Source organism: Taudactylus pleione, unplaced genomic scaffold, assembly GCF_031769625.1.
Source record: "Taudactylus pleione unplaced genomic scaffold, aTauple2 ptg000454l, whole genome shotgun sequence".
In the NCBI taxonomy this organism is placed as follows: domain Eukaryota; kingdom Metazoa; phylum Chordata; class Amphibia; order Anura; family Myobatrachidae; genus Taudactylus; species Taudactylus pleione.
In genome coordinates this window covers 3,334,619-3,349,616 of record NW_028284856.1, presented here as the reverse complement: position 1 = coordinate 3,349,616, position 14,998 = coordinate 3,334,619, and the positions used below count along the sequence as shown (strand labels likewise).

Here is a 14,998-nt window from a genome sequence, read left to right as displayed (position 1 = left end):
AGTAGTTACTGTGCAATTACTAAAGTAGGAAAATCTCTCTATCACTAAAAGTATGAACTGAAAAGCTTGACATTTAGTGTCTCTTGATGAAATACATTTAATTTGCCTCTTGGTTGAAGGTGTACATTCTTAAACAGTTTGTGATTTTCCCACTCTGCACTATGTTCCATTTCACAAAATGACACATTGCTTAAAAGACACTCGCCCGAACAGACCCTTGAACCCTGGACCCTCAGATTAAAAGTCTGATGCTCTACCGACTGAGGTATCCAGGCTCTTCTGTGATAGGTCGCAAAAATGCAGAAAGTTCGTAATACAAAAAACAAGTCATATCAAATGATGACAACTACTAGTTACTGTGCAATTACTAAAGTAGGAAAATCTCTCTATCACTAAAAGTATGAACTGAAAAGCTTGACATTTAGTGTCTCTTGATGAAATACATTTAATTTGCCTCTTGGTTGAAGGTGTACATTCTTAAACAGTTTGTGATTTTCCCACTCTGCACTATGTTCCATTTCACAAAAACGACACATTGCTTAAAAGACACTCGCCCAAACAAGGACTTGAACCCTGGACCCTCAGATTAAAGTTCTGATGTTTTACCGACTCCAGGCTCTTCTGGAGTCTGTCGCAAACCTATAGAAAGTTCGTAATACTAAAACAAGTAAATTCAAATGGTGACAACTACTGTGCAATTACTAAAGTAGGAAAGTCTCTCTATCACTAAAAGTATGATCTGAATAGCTTGACATTTAGTGTCTATTGATGAAATACATTTAATTTGCCTCTTGGTTGAAGGTGTACATTCTTAAACAGTTTGTGATTTTCCCACTCTGCACTATGTTCCATTTCACAAAATGACACATTGCTTAAAAGACACTCGCCCGAACAGGGACTTGAACCCTGGACCCTCAGATTAAAAGTCTGATGCTCTACCGACTGAGCTTTCCCGGCTCTTCTGTGATAGGTCGCAAAAATGCAGAAAGTTCGTAATACAAAAAACAAGTCATTTCAAATGATGACAACTACTAGTTACTGTGCAATTACTAAAGTAGGAAAATCTCTCTATCACTAAAAGTATGAACTGAAAAGCTTGACATTTAGTGTCTCTTGATGAAATACATTTAATTTGCCTCTTGGTTGAAGGTGTACATTCTTAAACAGTTTGTGATTTTCCCACTCTGCACTATGTTCCATTTCACAAAAACGACACATTGCTTAAAAGACACTCGCCCGAACAGGAACTTGAACCCTTGACCCTCAGATTAAAGTTCTGATGTTTTACCGACTCCAGGCTCTTCTGGAGTCTGTCGCAAACCTATAGAAAGTTCGTAATACTAAAACAAGTAAATTCAAATGGTGACAACTACTGTGCAATTACTAAAGTAGGAAAGTCTCTCTAACACTAAAAGTATGATATGAATAGCTTGACATTTAGTGTCTATTGATGAAATACATTTAATTTGCCTCTTGGTTGAAGGTGTACATTCTTAAACAGTTTGTGATTTTCCCACTCTGCACTATGTTCCATTTCACAAAAATGACACATTGCTTAAAAGACACTCGCCTGAACAGGTACTTGAACCCTGGACCCTCAGATAAAAAGTCTGATGCTCTACCGACTGAGCTATCCAGGCTCTTCTGTGATAGGTCGCAAAAATGCAGAAAGTTCGTAATACAAAAAACAAGTCATTTCAAATGATGACAACTAGTAGTTACTGTGCAATTACTAAAGTAGGAAAATCTCTCTATCACTAAAAGTATGAACTGAAAAGCTTGACATTTAGTGTCTCTTGATGAAATACATTTAATTTGCCTCTTGGTTGAAGGTGTACATTCTTAAACAGTTTGTGATTTTCCCACTCTGCACTATGTTCCATTTCACAAAATGACACATTGCTTAAAAGACACTCGCCCGAACAGACCCTTGAACCCTGGACCCTCAGATTAAAAGTCTGATGCTCTACCGACTGAGGTATCCAGGCTCTTCTGTGATAGGTCGCAAAAATGCAGAAAGTTCGTAATACAAAAAACAAGTCATATCAAATGATGACAACTACTAGTTACTGTGCAATTACTAAAGTAGGAAAATCTCTCTATCACTAAAAGTATGAACTGAAAAGCTTGACATTTAGTGTCTCTTGATGAAATACATTTAATTTGCCTCTTGGTTGAAGGTGTACATTCTTAAACAGTTTGTGATTTTCCCACTCTGCACTATGTTCCATTTCACAAAAACGACACATTGCTTAAAAGACACTCGCCCAAACAAGGACTTGAACCCTGGACCCTCAGATTAAAGTTCTGATGTTTTACCGACTCCAGGCTCTTCTGGAGTCTGTCGCAAACCTATAGAAAGTTCGTAATACTAAAACAAGTAAATTCAAATGGTGACAACTACTGTGCAATTACTAAAGTAGGAAAGTCTCTCTATCACTAAAAGTATGATCTGAATAGCTTGACATTTAGTGTCTATTGATGAAATACATTTAATTTGCCTCTTGGTTGAAGGTGTACATTCTTAAACAGTTTGTGATTTTCCCACTCTGCACTATGTTCCATTTCACAAAAATGACACATTGCTTAAAAGACACTCGCCTGAACAGGTACTTGAACCCTGGACCCTCAGATTAAAAGTCTGATGCTCTACCGACTGAGGTATCCAGGCTCTTCTGTGATAGGTCGCAAAAATGCAGAAAGTTCGTAATACAAAAAACAAGTCATATCAAATGATGACAACTACTAGTTACTGTGCAATTACTAAAGTAGGAAAATCTCTCTATCACTAAAAGTATGAACTGAAAAGCTTGACATTTAGTGTCTCTTGATGAAATACATTTAATTTGCCTCTTGGTTGAAGGTGTACATTCTTAAACAGTTTGTGATTTTCCCACTCTGCACTATGTTCCATTTCACAAAAACGACACATTGCTTAAAAGACACTCGCCCAAACAAGGACTTGAACCCTGGACCCTCAGATTAAAGTTCTGATGTTTTACCGACTCCAGGCTCTTCTGGAGTCTGTCGCAAACCTATAGAAAGTTCGTAATACTAAAACAAGTAAATTCAAATGGTGACAACTACTGTGCAATTACTAAAGTAGGAAAGTCTCTCTATCACTAAAAGTATGATCTGAATAGCTTGACATTTAGTGTCTATTGATGAAATACATTTAATTTGCCTCTTGGTTGAAGGTGTACATTCTTAAACAGTTTGTGATTTTCCCACTCTGCACTATGTTCCATTTCACAAAATGACACATTGCTTAAAAGACACTCGCCCGAACAGGGACTTGAACCCTGGACCCTCAGATTAAAAGTCTGATGCTCTACCGACTGAGCTTTCCCGGCTCTTCTGTGATAGGTCGCAAAAATGCAGAAAGTTCGTAATACAAAAAACAAGTCATTTCAAATGATGACAACTACTAGTTACTGTGCAATTACTAAAGTAGGAAAATCTCTCTATCACTAAAAGTATGAACTGAAAAGCTTGACATTTAGTGTCTCTTGATGAAATACATTTAATTTGCCTCTTGGTTGAAGGTGTACATTCTTAAACAGTTTGTGATTTTCCCACTCTGCACTATGTTCCATTTCACAAAAACGACACATTGCTTAAAAGACACTCGCCCGAACAGGAACTTGAACCCTTGACCCTCAGATTAAAGTTCTGATGTTTTACCGACTCCAGGCTCTTCTGGAGTCTGTCGCAAACCTATAGAAAGTTCGTAATACTAAAACAAGTAAATTCAAATGGTGACAACTACTGTGCAATTACTAAAGTAGGAAAGTCTCTCTAACACTAAAAGTATGATATGAATAGCTTGACATTTAGTGTCTATTGATGAAATACATTTGATTTGCCTCTTGGTTGAAGGTGTACATTCTTAAACAGTTTGTGATTTTCCCACTCTGCACTATGTTCCATTTCACAAAAATGACACATTGCTTAAAAGACACTCGCCTGAACAGGTACTTGAACCCTGGACCCTCAGATAAAAAGTCTGATGCTCTACCGACTGAGCTATCCAGGCTCTTCTGTGATAGGTCGCAAAAATGCAGAAAGTTCGTAATACAAAAAACAAGTCATTTCAAATGATGACAACTAGTAGTTACTGTGCAATTACTAAAGTAGGAAAATCTCTCTATCACTAAAAGTATGAACTGAAAAGCTTGACATTTAGTGTCTCTTGATGAAATACATTTAATTTGCCTCTTGGTTGAAGGTGTACATTCTTAAACAGTTTGTGATTTTCCCACTCTGCACTATGTTCCATTTCACAAAATGACACATTGCTTAAAAGACACTCGCCCGAACAGACCCTTGAACCCTGGACCCTCAGATTAAAAGTCTGATGCTCTACCGACTGAGGTATCCAGGCTCTTCTGTGATAGGTCGCAAAAATGCAGAAAGTTCGTAATACAAAAAACAAGTCATATCAAATGATGACAACTACTAGTTACTGTGCAATTACTAAAGTAGGAAAATCTCTCTATCACTAAAAGTATGAACTGAAAAGCTTGACATTTAGTGTCTCTTGATGAAATACATTTAATTTGCCTCTTGGTTGAAGGTGTACATTCTTAAACAGTTTGTGATTTTCCCACTCTGCACTATGTTCCATTTCACAAAAGCGACACATTGCTTAAAAGACACTCGCCCGAACAGGGACTTGAACCCTGGACCCTCAGATTAAAGTTCTGATGTTTTACCGACTCCAGGCTCTTCTGGAGTCTGTCGCAAACCTATAGAAAGTTCATAATACTAAAACCAAGTAAATTCAAATGGTGACAACTACTGTGCAATTACTAAAGTAGGAAAATCTCTCTATCACTAAAAGTATGATCTGAATAGCTTGACATTTAGTGACTATTGATGAAATACATTTAATTTGCCTCTTGGTTGAAGGTGTACATTCTTAAACAGTTTGTGATTTTCCCACTCTGCAATATGTTCCATTTCACAAAAACGACACATTGCTTAAAAGACACTCGCCCGAACAGGGACTTGAACCCTGGACCCTCAGATTAAAGTTCTGATGTTCTACCGACTCCAGGCTCTTCTGGAGTTTGTCGCAAACCTATAGAAAGTTCTTAATACTAAAACCAAGTAAATTCAAATGGTGACAACTACTGTGCAATTACTAAAGTAGGAAAATCTCTCTATCACTAAAAGTATGATATGAATAGCTTGACATTTAGTGTCTATTGGTGAAATACATTTAATTTGCCTCTTGGTTGAAGGTGTACATTCTTAAACAGTTTGTGATTTTCCCACTCTGCACTATGTTCCATTTCACAAAATGACACATTGCTTAAAAGACACTCGCCCGAACAGACCCTTGAACCCTGGACCCTCAGATTAGAAGTCTGATGCTCTACCGACTGAGCTATCCAGGCTCTTCTGTGATAGGTCACAAAAATGCAGAAAGTTCGTAATACAAAAAACAAGTCATTTCAAATGATGACAACTACTAGTTACTGTTCAATTACTAAAGTAGGAAAATCTCTCTATCACTAAAAGTATGAACTGAAAAGCTTGACATTTAGTGTCTCTTGATGAAATACATTTAATTTGCCTCTTGGTTGAAGGTGTACATTCTTAAACAGTTTGTGATTTTCCCACTCTGCACTATGTTCCATTTCACAAAAACGACACATTGCTTAAAAGACACTCGCCCGAACAGGGACTTGAACCCTGGACCCTCAGATTAAAAGTCTGATGCTCTACCGACTACGCTATCCAGGCTCTTCTGTGATAGGTCGCAAAAATGCAGAAAGTTCGTAATACAAAAAACAAGTCATATCAAATGATGACAACTACTAGTTACTGTGCAATTACTAAAGTTGGAAAATCTCTCTATCACTAAAAGTATGATCTGAATAGCTTGACATTTAGTGTCTATTGATGAAATACATTTAATTTGCCACTTGGTTGAAGGTGTACATTCTTAAACAGTTTGTGATTTTCCCACTCTGCACTATGTTCCATTTCACAAAATGACACATTGCTTAAAAGACACTCGCCCGAACAGGGACTTGAACCCTGGTCCCTCAGATTAAAAGTCTGATGCTCTACCGACTGAGCTATCCCGGCTCTTCTGTGATAGGTCGCAAAAATGCAGAAAGTTCGTAATACAAAAAACAAGTCATTTCAAATGATGACAACTACTAGTTACTGTGCAATTACTAAAGTAGGAAAATCTCTCTATCACTAAAAGTATGAACTGAAAAGCTTGACATTTAGTGTCTCTTGATGAAATACATTTAATTTGCCTCTTGGTTGAAGGTGTACATTCTTAAACAGTTTGTGATTTTCCCACTCTGCACTATGTTCCATTTCACAAAAACGACACATTGCTTAAAAGACACTCGCCCGAACAGGAACTTGAACCCTTGACCCTCAGATTAAAGTTCTGATGTTTTACCGACTCCAGGCTCTTCTGGAGTCTGTCGCAAACCTATAGAAAGTTCGTAATACTAAAACAAGTAAATTCAAATGGTGACAACTACTGTGCAATTACTAAAGTAGGAAAGTCTCTCTATCACTAAAAGTATGATATGAATAGCTTGACATTTAGTGTCTATTGATGAAATACATTTAATTTGCCTCTTGGTTGAAGGTGTACATTCTTAAACAGTTTGTGATTTTCCCACTCTGCACTATGTTGCATTTCACAAAAATGACACATTGCTTAAAAGACACTCGCCTGAACAGGTACTTGAACCCTGGACCCTCAGATAAAAAGTCTGATGCTCTACCGACTGAGCTATCCAGGCTCTTCTGTGATAGGTCGCAAAAATGCAGAAAGTTCGTAATACAAAAAACAAGTCATTTCAAATGATGACAACTAGTAGTTACTGTGCAATTACTAAAGTAGGAAAATCTCTCTATCACTAAAAGTATGAACTGAAAAGCTTGACATTTAGTGTCTCTTGATGAAATACATTTAATTTGCCTCTTGGTTGAAGGTGTACATTCTTAAACAGTTTGTGATTTTCCCACTCTGCACTATGTTCCATTTCACAAAATGACACATTGCTTAAAAGACACTCGCCCGAACAGACCCTTGAACCCTGGACCCTCAGATTAAAAGTCTGATGCTCTACCGACTGAGCTATCCAGGCTCTTCTGTGATAGGTCGCAAAAATGCAGAAAGTTCGTAATAGAAAAAACAAGTCATATCAAATGATGACAACTACTAGTTACTGTGCAATTACTAAAGTTGGAAAATCTCTCTATCACTAAAAGTATTATCTGAATAGCTTGACATTTAGTGTCTATTGATGAAATACATTTAATTTGCCTCTTGGTTGAAGGTGTACATTCTTAAACAGTTTGTGATTTTCCCACTCTGCACTATGTTCCATTTCACAAAAACGACACATTGCTTAAAAGACACTCGCCCGAACAGGGACTTGAACCCTGGACCCTCAGATTAAAGTTCTGATGTTTTACCGACTCCAGGCTCTTCTGGAGTTTGTCGCAAACCTATAGAAAGTTCGTAATACTAAAACCAAGTAAATTCAAATGGTGACAACTACTGTGCAATTACTAAAGTAGGAAAATCTCTCTATCACTAAAAGTATGATATGAATAGCTTGACATTTAGTGTCTATTGGTGAAATACATTTAATTTGCCTCTTGGTTGAAGGTGTACATTCTTAAACAGTTTGTGATTTTCCCACTCTGCACTATGTTCCATTTCACAAAATGACACATTGCTTAAAAGACACTCGCCCGAACAGACCCTTGAACTCTGGACCCTCAGATTAAAAGTCTGATGCTCTACCGACTGAGCTATCCAGGCTCTTCTGTGATAGGTCGCAAAAATGCAGAAAGTTCGTAATACAAAAAACAAGTCATTTCAAATGATGACAACTACTAGTTACTGTGCAATTACTAAAGTAGGAAAATCTCTCTATCACTAAAAGTATGAACTGAAAAGCTTGACATTTAGTGTCTCTTGATGAAATACATTTAATTTGCCTCTTGGTTGAAGGTGTACATTCTTAAACAGTTTGTGATTTTCCCACTCTGCACTATGTTCCATTTCACAAAAACGACACATTGCTTAAAAGACACTCGCCCGAACAGGGACTTGAACCCTGGACCCTCAGATTAAAGTTCTGATGTTTTACCGACTCCAGGCTCTTCTGGAGTCTGTTGCAAACCTATAGAAAGTTCATAATACTAAAACCAAGTAAATTCAAATGGTGACAACTACTGTGCAATTACTAAAGTAGGAAAATCTCTCTATCACTAAAAGTATGATCTGAATAGCTTGACATTTAGTGACTATTGATGAAATACATTTAATTTGCCTCTTGGTTGAAGGTGTACATTCTTAAACAGTTTGTGATTTTCCCACTCTGCAATATGTTCCATTTCACAAAAACGACACATTGCTTAAAAGACACTCGCCCGAACAGTGACTTGAACCCTGGACCCTCAGATTAAAGTTCTGATGTTCTACCGACTCCAGGCTCTTCTGGAGTTTGTCGCAAACCTATAGAAAGTTCTTAATACTAAAACCAAGTAAATTCAAATGGTGACAACTACTGTGCAATTACTAAAGTAGGAAAATCTCTCTATCACTAAAAGTATGATATGAATAGCTTGACATTTAGTGTCTATTGGTGAAATACATTTAATTTGCCTCTTGGTTGAAGGTGTACATTCTTAAACAGTTTGTGATTTTCCCACTCTGCACTATGTTCCATTTCACAAAATGACACATTGCTTAAAAGACACTCGCCCGAACAGACCCTTGAACCCTGGACCCTCAGAATAGAAGTCTGATGCTCTACCGACTGAGCTATCCAGGCTCTTCTGTGATAGGTCGCAAAAATGCAGAAAGTTCGTAATACAAAAAACAAGTCATTTCAAATGATGACAACTACTAGTTACTGTTCAATTACTAAAGTAGGAAAATCTCTCTATCACTAAAAGTATGAACTGAAAAGCTTGACATTTAGTGTCTCTTGATGAAATACATTTAATTTGCCTCTTGGTTGAAGGTGTACATTCTTAAACAGTTTGTGATTTTCCCACTCTGCACTATGTTCCATTTCACAAAAACGACACATTGCTTAAAAGACACTCGCCCGAACAGGGACTTGAACCCTGGACCCTCAGATTAAAAGTCTGATGCTCTACCGACTACGCTATCCAGGCTCTTCTGTGATAGGTCGCAAAAATGCAGAAAGTTCGTAATACAAAAAACAAGTCATATCAAATGATGACAACTACTAGTTACTGTGCAATTACTAAAGTTGGAAAATCTCTCTATCACTAAAAGTATGATCTGAATAGCTTGACATTTAGTGTCTATTGATGAAATACATTTAATTTGCCTCTTGGTTGAAGGTGTACATTCTTAAACAGTTTGTGATTTTCCCACTCTGCAATATGTTCCATTTCACAAAAACGACACATTGCTTAAAAGACACTCGCCCGAACAGTGACTTGAACCCTGGTCCCTCAGATTAAAGTTCTGATGTTCTACCGACTCCAGGCTCTTCTGGAGTTTGTCGCAAACCTATAGAAAGTTCTTAATACTAAAACCAAGTAAATTCAAATGGTGACAACTACTGTGCAATTACTAAAGTAGGAAAATCTCTCTATCACTAAAAGTATGATATGAATAGCTTGACATTTAGTGTCTATTGGTGAAATACATTTAATTTGCCTCTTGGTTGAAGGTGTACATTCTTAAACAGTTTGTGATTTTCCCACTCTGCACTATGTTCCATTTCACAAAATGACACATTGCTTAAAAGACACTCGCCCGAACAGACCCTTGAACCCTGGACCCTCAGAATAGAAGTCTGATGCTCTACCGACTGAGCTATCCAGGCTCTTCTGTGATAGGTCGCAAAAATGCAGAAAGTTCGTAATACAAAAAACAAGTCATTTCAAATGATGACAACTACTAGTTACTGTTCAATTACTAAAGTAGGAAAATCTCTCTATCACTAAAAGTATGAACTGAAAAGCTTGACATTTAGTGTCTCTTGATGAAATACATTTAATTTGCCTCTTGGTTGAAGGTGTACATTCTTAAACAGTTTGTGATTTTCCCACTCTGCACTATGTTCCATTTCACAAAAACGACACATTGCTTAAAAGACACTCGCCCGAACAGGGACTTGAACCCTGGACCCTCAGATTAAAAGTCTGATGCTCTACCGACTACGCTATCCAGGCTCTTCTGTGATAGGTCGCAAAAATGCAGAAAGTTCGTAATACAAAAAACAAGTCATATCAAATGATGACAACTACTAGTTACTGTGCAATTACTAAAGTTGGAAAATCTCTCTATCACTAAAAGTATGATCTGAATAGCTTGACATTTAGTGTCTATTGATGAAATACATTTAATTTGCCTCTTGGTTGAAGGTGTACATTCTTAAACAGTTTGTGATTTTCCCACTCTGCACTATGTTCCATTTCACAAAATGACACATTGCTTAAAAGACACTCGCCCGAACAGGGACTTGAACCCTGGTCCCTCAGATTAAAAGTCTGATGCTCTACCGACTCCAGGCTCTTCTGGAGTTTGTCGCAAACCTATAGAAAGTTCGTAATACTAAAACCAAGTAAATTCAAATGGTGACAACTACTGTGCAATTACTAAAGTAGGAAAATCTCTCTATCACTAAAAGTATGATATGAATAGCTTGACATTTAGTGTCTATTGGTGAAATACATTTAATTTGCCTCTTGGTTGAAGGTGTACATTCTTAAACAGTTTGTGATTTTCCCACTCTGCACTATGTTCCATTTCACAAAAACGACACATTGCTTAAAAGACTCTCGCCCGAACAGGGACTTGAACCCTGGACCCTCAGATTAAAGTTCTGATGTTTTACCGACTCCAGGCTCTTCTGGAGTTTGTCGCAAACCTATAGAAAGTTCTTAATACTAAAACCAAGTAAATTCAAATGGTGACAACTACTGTGCAATTACTAAAGTAGGAAAATCTCTCTATCACTAAAAGTATGATATGAATAGCTTGACATTTAGTGTCTATTGGTGAAATACATTTAATTTGCCTCTTGGTTGAAGGTGTACATTCTTAAACAGTTTGTGATTTTCCCACTCTGCACTATGTTCCATTTCACAAAATCACACATTGCTTAAAAGACACTTGCCCGAACAGACCCTTGAACCCTGGACCCTCAGATTAAAAGTCTGATGCTCTACCGACTGAGCTATCCAGGCTCTTCTGTGATAGGTCGCAAAAATGCAGAAAGTTCGTAATACAAAAAACAAGTCATATCAAATGATGACAACTACTAGTTACTGTGCAATTACTAAAGTTGAAAAATCTCTCTATCACTAAAAGTATTATCTGAATAGCTTGACATTTAGTGTCTATTGATGAAATACATTTAATTTGCCTCTTGGTTGAAGGTGTACATTCTTAAACAGTTTGTGATTTTCCCACTCTGCACTATGTTCCATTTCACAAAAACGACACATTGCTTAAAAGACACTTGCCCGAACAGGGACTTGAACCCTGGACCCTCAGATTAAAGTTCTGATGTTTTACCGACTCCAGGCTCTTCTGGAGTTTGTCGCAAACCTATAGAAAGTTCGTAATACTAAAACCAAGTAAATTCAAATGGTGACAACTACTGTGCAATTACTAAAGTAGGAAAATCTCTCTATCACTAAAAGTATGATATGAATAGCTTGACATTTAGTGTCTATTGGTGAAATACATTTAATTTGCCTCTTGGTTGAAGGTGTACATTCTTAAACAGTTTGTGATTTTCCCACTCTGCACTATGTTCCATTTCACAAAATGACACATTGCTTAAAAGACACTCGCCCGAACAGACCCTTGAACCCTGGACCCTCAGATTAAAAGTCTGATGCTCTACCGACTGAGCTATCCAGCCTCTTCTGTGATAGGTCGCAAAAATGCAGAAAGTTCGTAATACAAAAAACAAGTCATATCAAATGATGACAACTACTAGTTACTGTGCAATTACTAAAGTTGAAAAATCTCTCTATCACTAAAAGTATTATCTGAATAGCTTGACATTTAGTGTCTATTGATGAAATACATTTAATTTGCCTCTTGGTTGAAGGTGTACATTCTTAAACAGTTTGTGATTTTCCCACTCTGCACTATGTTCCATTTCACAAAATGACACATTGCTTAAAAAGACACTCGCCCGAACAGGGACTTGAACCCTGGACCCTCATATTAAAAGTCTGATGCTCTACCGACTACGCTATCCAGGCTCTTCTGTGATAGGTCGCAAAAATGCAGAAAGTTCGTAATACAAAAAACAAGTCATATCAAATGATGACAACTACTAGTTACTGTGCAATTACTAAAGTTGGAAAATCTCTCTATCACTAAAAGTATGATCTGAATAGCTTGACATTTAGTGTCTATTGATGAAATACATTTAATTTGCCTCTTGGTTGAAGGTGTACATTCTTAAACAGTTTGTGATTTTCCCACTCTGCACTATGTTCCATTTCACAAAATGACACATTGCTTAAAAGACACTCGCCCGAACAGGGACTTGAACCCTGGTCCCTCAGATTAAAAGTCTGATGCTCTACCGACTCCAGGCTCTTCTGGAGTTTGTCGCAAACCTATAGAAAGTTCGTAATACTAAAACCAAGTAAATTCAAATGGTGACAACTACTGTGCAATTACTAAAGTAGGAAAATCTCTCTATCACTAAAAGTATGATCTGAATAGCTTGACATTTAGTGTCTCTTGATGAAATACATTTAATTTGCCTCTTGGTTGAAGGTGTACATTCTTAAACAGTTTGTGATTTTCCCACTCTGCAATATGTTCCATTTCACAAAATGATACATTGCTTAAAAGACACTCGCCCGAACAGGGACTTGATCCCTGGACCCTCAGATTAAAAGTCTGATGCTCTACCGACTGAGCTATCCAGGCTCTTCTGTGTTAGGTCGCAAAAATGCAGAAAGTTTGTAATACAAAAAACAAGTCATATCAAATGATGACAACTACTAGTTACTGTGCAATTACTAAAGTTGAAAAATCTCTCTATCACTAAAAGTATTATCTGAATAGCTTGACATTTAGTGTCTATTGATGAAATACATTTAATTTGCCTCTTGGTTGAAGGTGTACATTCTTAAACAGTTTGTGATTTTCCCACTCTGCACTATGTTCCTTTTCACAAAAACGACACATTGCTTAAAAGACACTCGCCCGAACAGGGACTTGAACCCTGGACCCTCAGATTAAAGTTCTGATGTTTTACCGACTCCAGGCTCTTCTGGAGTTTGTCGCAAACCTATAGAAAGTTCGTAATACTAAAACCAAGTAAATTCAAATGGTGACAACTACTGTGCAATTACTAAAGTAGGAAAATCTCTCTATCACTAAAAGTATGATATGAATAGCTTGACATTTAGTGTCTATTGGTGAAATACATTTAATTTGCCTCTTGGTTGAAGGTGTACATTCTTAAACAGTTTGTGATTTTCCCACTCTGCACTATGTTCCATTTCACAAAATGACACATTGCTTAAAAGACACTCGCCCGAACAGACCCTTGAACCCTGGACCCTCAGATTAAAAGTCTGATGCTCTACCGACTGAGCTATCCAGCCTCTTCTGTGAAAGGTCGCAAAAATGCAGAAAGTTCGTAATACAAAAAACAAGTCATATCAAATGATGACAACTACTAGTTACTGTGCAATTACTAAAGTTGAAAAATCTCTCTATCACTAAAAGTATTATCTGAATAGCTTGACATTTAGTGTCTATTGATGAAATACATTTAATTTGCCTCTTGGTTGAAGGTGTACATTCTTAAACAGTTTGTGATTTTCCCACTCTGCACTATGTTCCATTTCACAAAATGACACATTGCTTAAAAGACACTCGCCCGAACAGACCCTTGAACTCTGGACCCTCAGATTAAAAGTCAGATGCTCTACCGACTGAGCTATCCAGGCTCTTCTGTGATAGGTCGCAAAAATGCAGAAAGTTCGTAATACAAAAAACAAGTCATTTCAAATGATGACAACTACTAGTTACTGTGCAATTACTAAAGTAGGAAAATCTCTCTATCACTAAAAGCATTATCTGAATAGCTTGACATTTAGTGTCTCTTGATGAAATACATTTAATTTGCCTCTTGGTTGAAGGTGTACATTCTTAAACAGTTTGTGATTTTCCCACTCTGCACTATGTTCCATTTCACAAATTGACACATTGCTTAAAAGACACTCATCCGAACAGGGACTTGAACCCTGGACCCTCAGATTAAAAGTCTGATGCTCTACCGACTGAGCTATCCAGGCTCTTCTGTGATAGGTCGCAAAAATGCAGAAAGTTCGTAATACAAAAAACAAGTCATTTCAAATGATGACAACTACTAGTTACTGTGCAATTACTAAAGTAGGAAAATCTCTCTATCACTAAAAGTATGAACTGAAAAGCTTGACATTTAGTGTCTCTTGATGAAATACATTTAATTTGCCTCTTGGTTGAAGGTGTACATTCTTAAACAGTTTGTGATTTTCCCACTCTGCACTATGTTCCATTTCACAAAAATGACACATTGCTTAAAAGACACTCGCCCGAACAGGGACTTGAACCCTGGACCCTCAGATTAAAGTTCTGATGTTTTACCGACTCCAGGCTCTTCTGGAGTCTGTCGCAAACCTATAGAAAGTTCATAATACTAAAACCAAGTAAATTCAAATGGTGACAACTACTGTGCAATTACTAAAGTAGGAAAATCTCTCTATCACTAAAAGTATGATCTGAATAGCTTGACATTTAGTGTCTCTTGATGAAATACATTTAATTTGCCTCTTGGTTGAAGGTGTACATTCTTAAACAGTTTGTGATTTTCCCACTCTGCAATATGTTCCATTTCACAAAATGATACATTGCTTAAAAGACACTCGCCCGAACAGGGACTTGATCCATGGACCCTCAGATTAAAAGTCTGATGCTCTACCGACTGAGCTA

General features: G+C 37.2%; 6 non-coding genes across 6 annotated transcripts; all 6 read right to left on the bottom strand.

Moving 5' to 3' along the window:
* Window positions 1-5,329: 5,329 nt before the first annotated feature.
* TRNAR-UCU (transfer RNA arginine (anticodon UCU)) lies at window positions 5,330-5,402 on the bottom strand. Its single transcript has one exon. It is a non-coding gene; the product is annotated as a tRNA-Arg (tRNA).
* A 624-nt stretch (window positions 5,403-6,026) lies between these two features.
* Window positions 6,027-6,099, bottom strand: TRNAK-UUU (transfer RNA lysine (anticodon UUU)). Its single transcript has one exon. It is a non-coding gene; the product is annotated as a tRNA-Lys (tRNA).
* A 2,659-nt stretch (window positions 6,100-8,758) lies between these two features.
* On the bottom strand, window positions 8,759-8,831 carry TRNAR-UCU (transfer RNA arginine (anticodon UCU)). The gene has a single exon. It is a non-coding gene; the product is annotated as a tRNA-Arg (tRNA).
* Window positions 8,832-9,790: 959 nt separating this feature from the next.
* On the bottom strand, window positions 9,791-9,863 carry TRNAR-UCU (transfer RNA arginine (anticodon UCU)). The gene has a single exon. It is a non-coding gene; the product is annotated as a tRNA-Arg (tRNA).
* A 3,007-nt stretch (window positions 9,864-12,870) lies between these two features.
* Window positions 12,871-12,943, bottom strand: TRNAK-UUU (transfer RNA lysine (anticodon UUU)). Its single transcript has one exon. It is a non-coding gene; the product is annotated as a tRNA-Lys (tRNA).
* Window positions 12,944-14,249: 1,306 nt separating this feature from the next.
* Window positions 14,250-14,322, bottom strand: TRNAK-UUU (transfer RNA lysine (anticodon UUU)). The gene has a single exon. It is a non-coding gene; the product is annotated as a tRNA-Lys (tRNA).
* Between the last annotated feature and the right edge of the window lie 676 nt (window positions 14,323-14,998).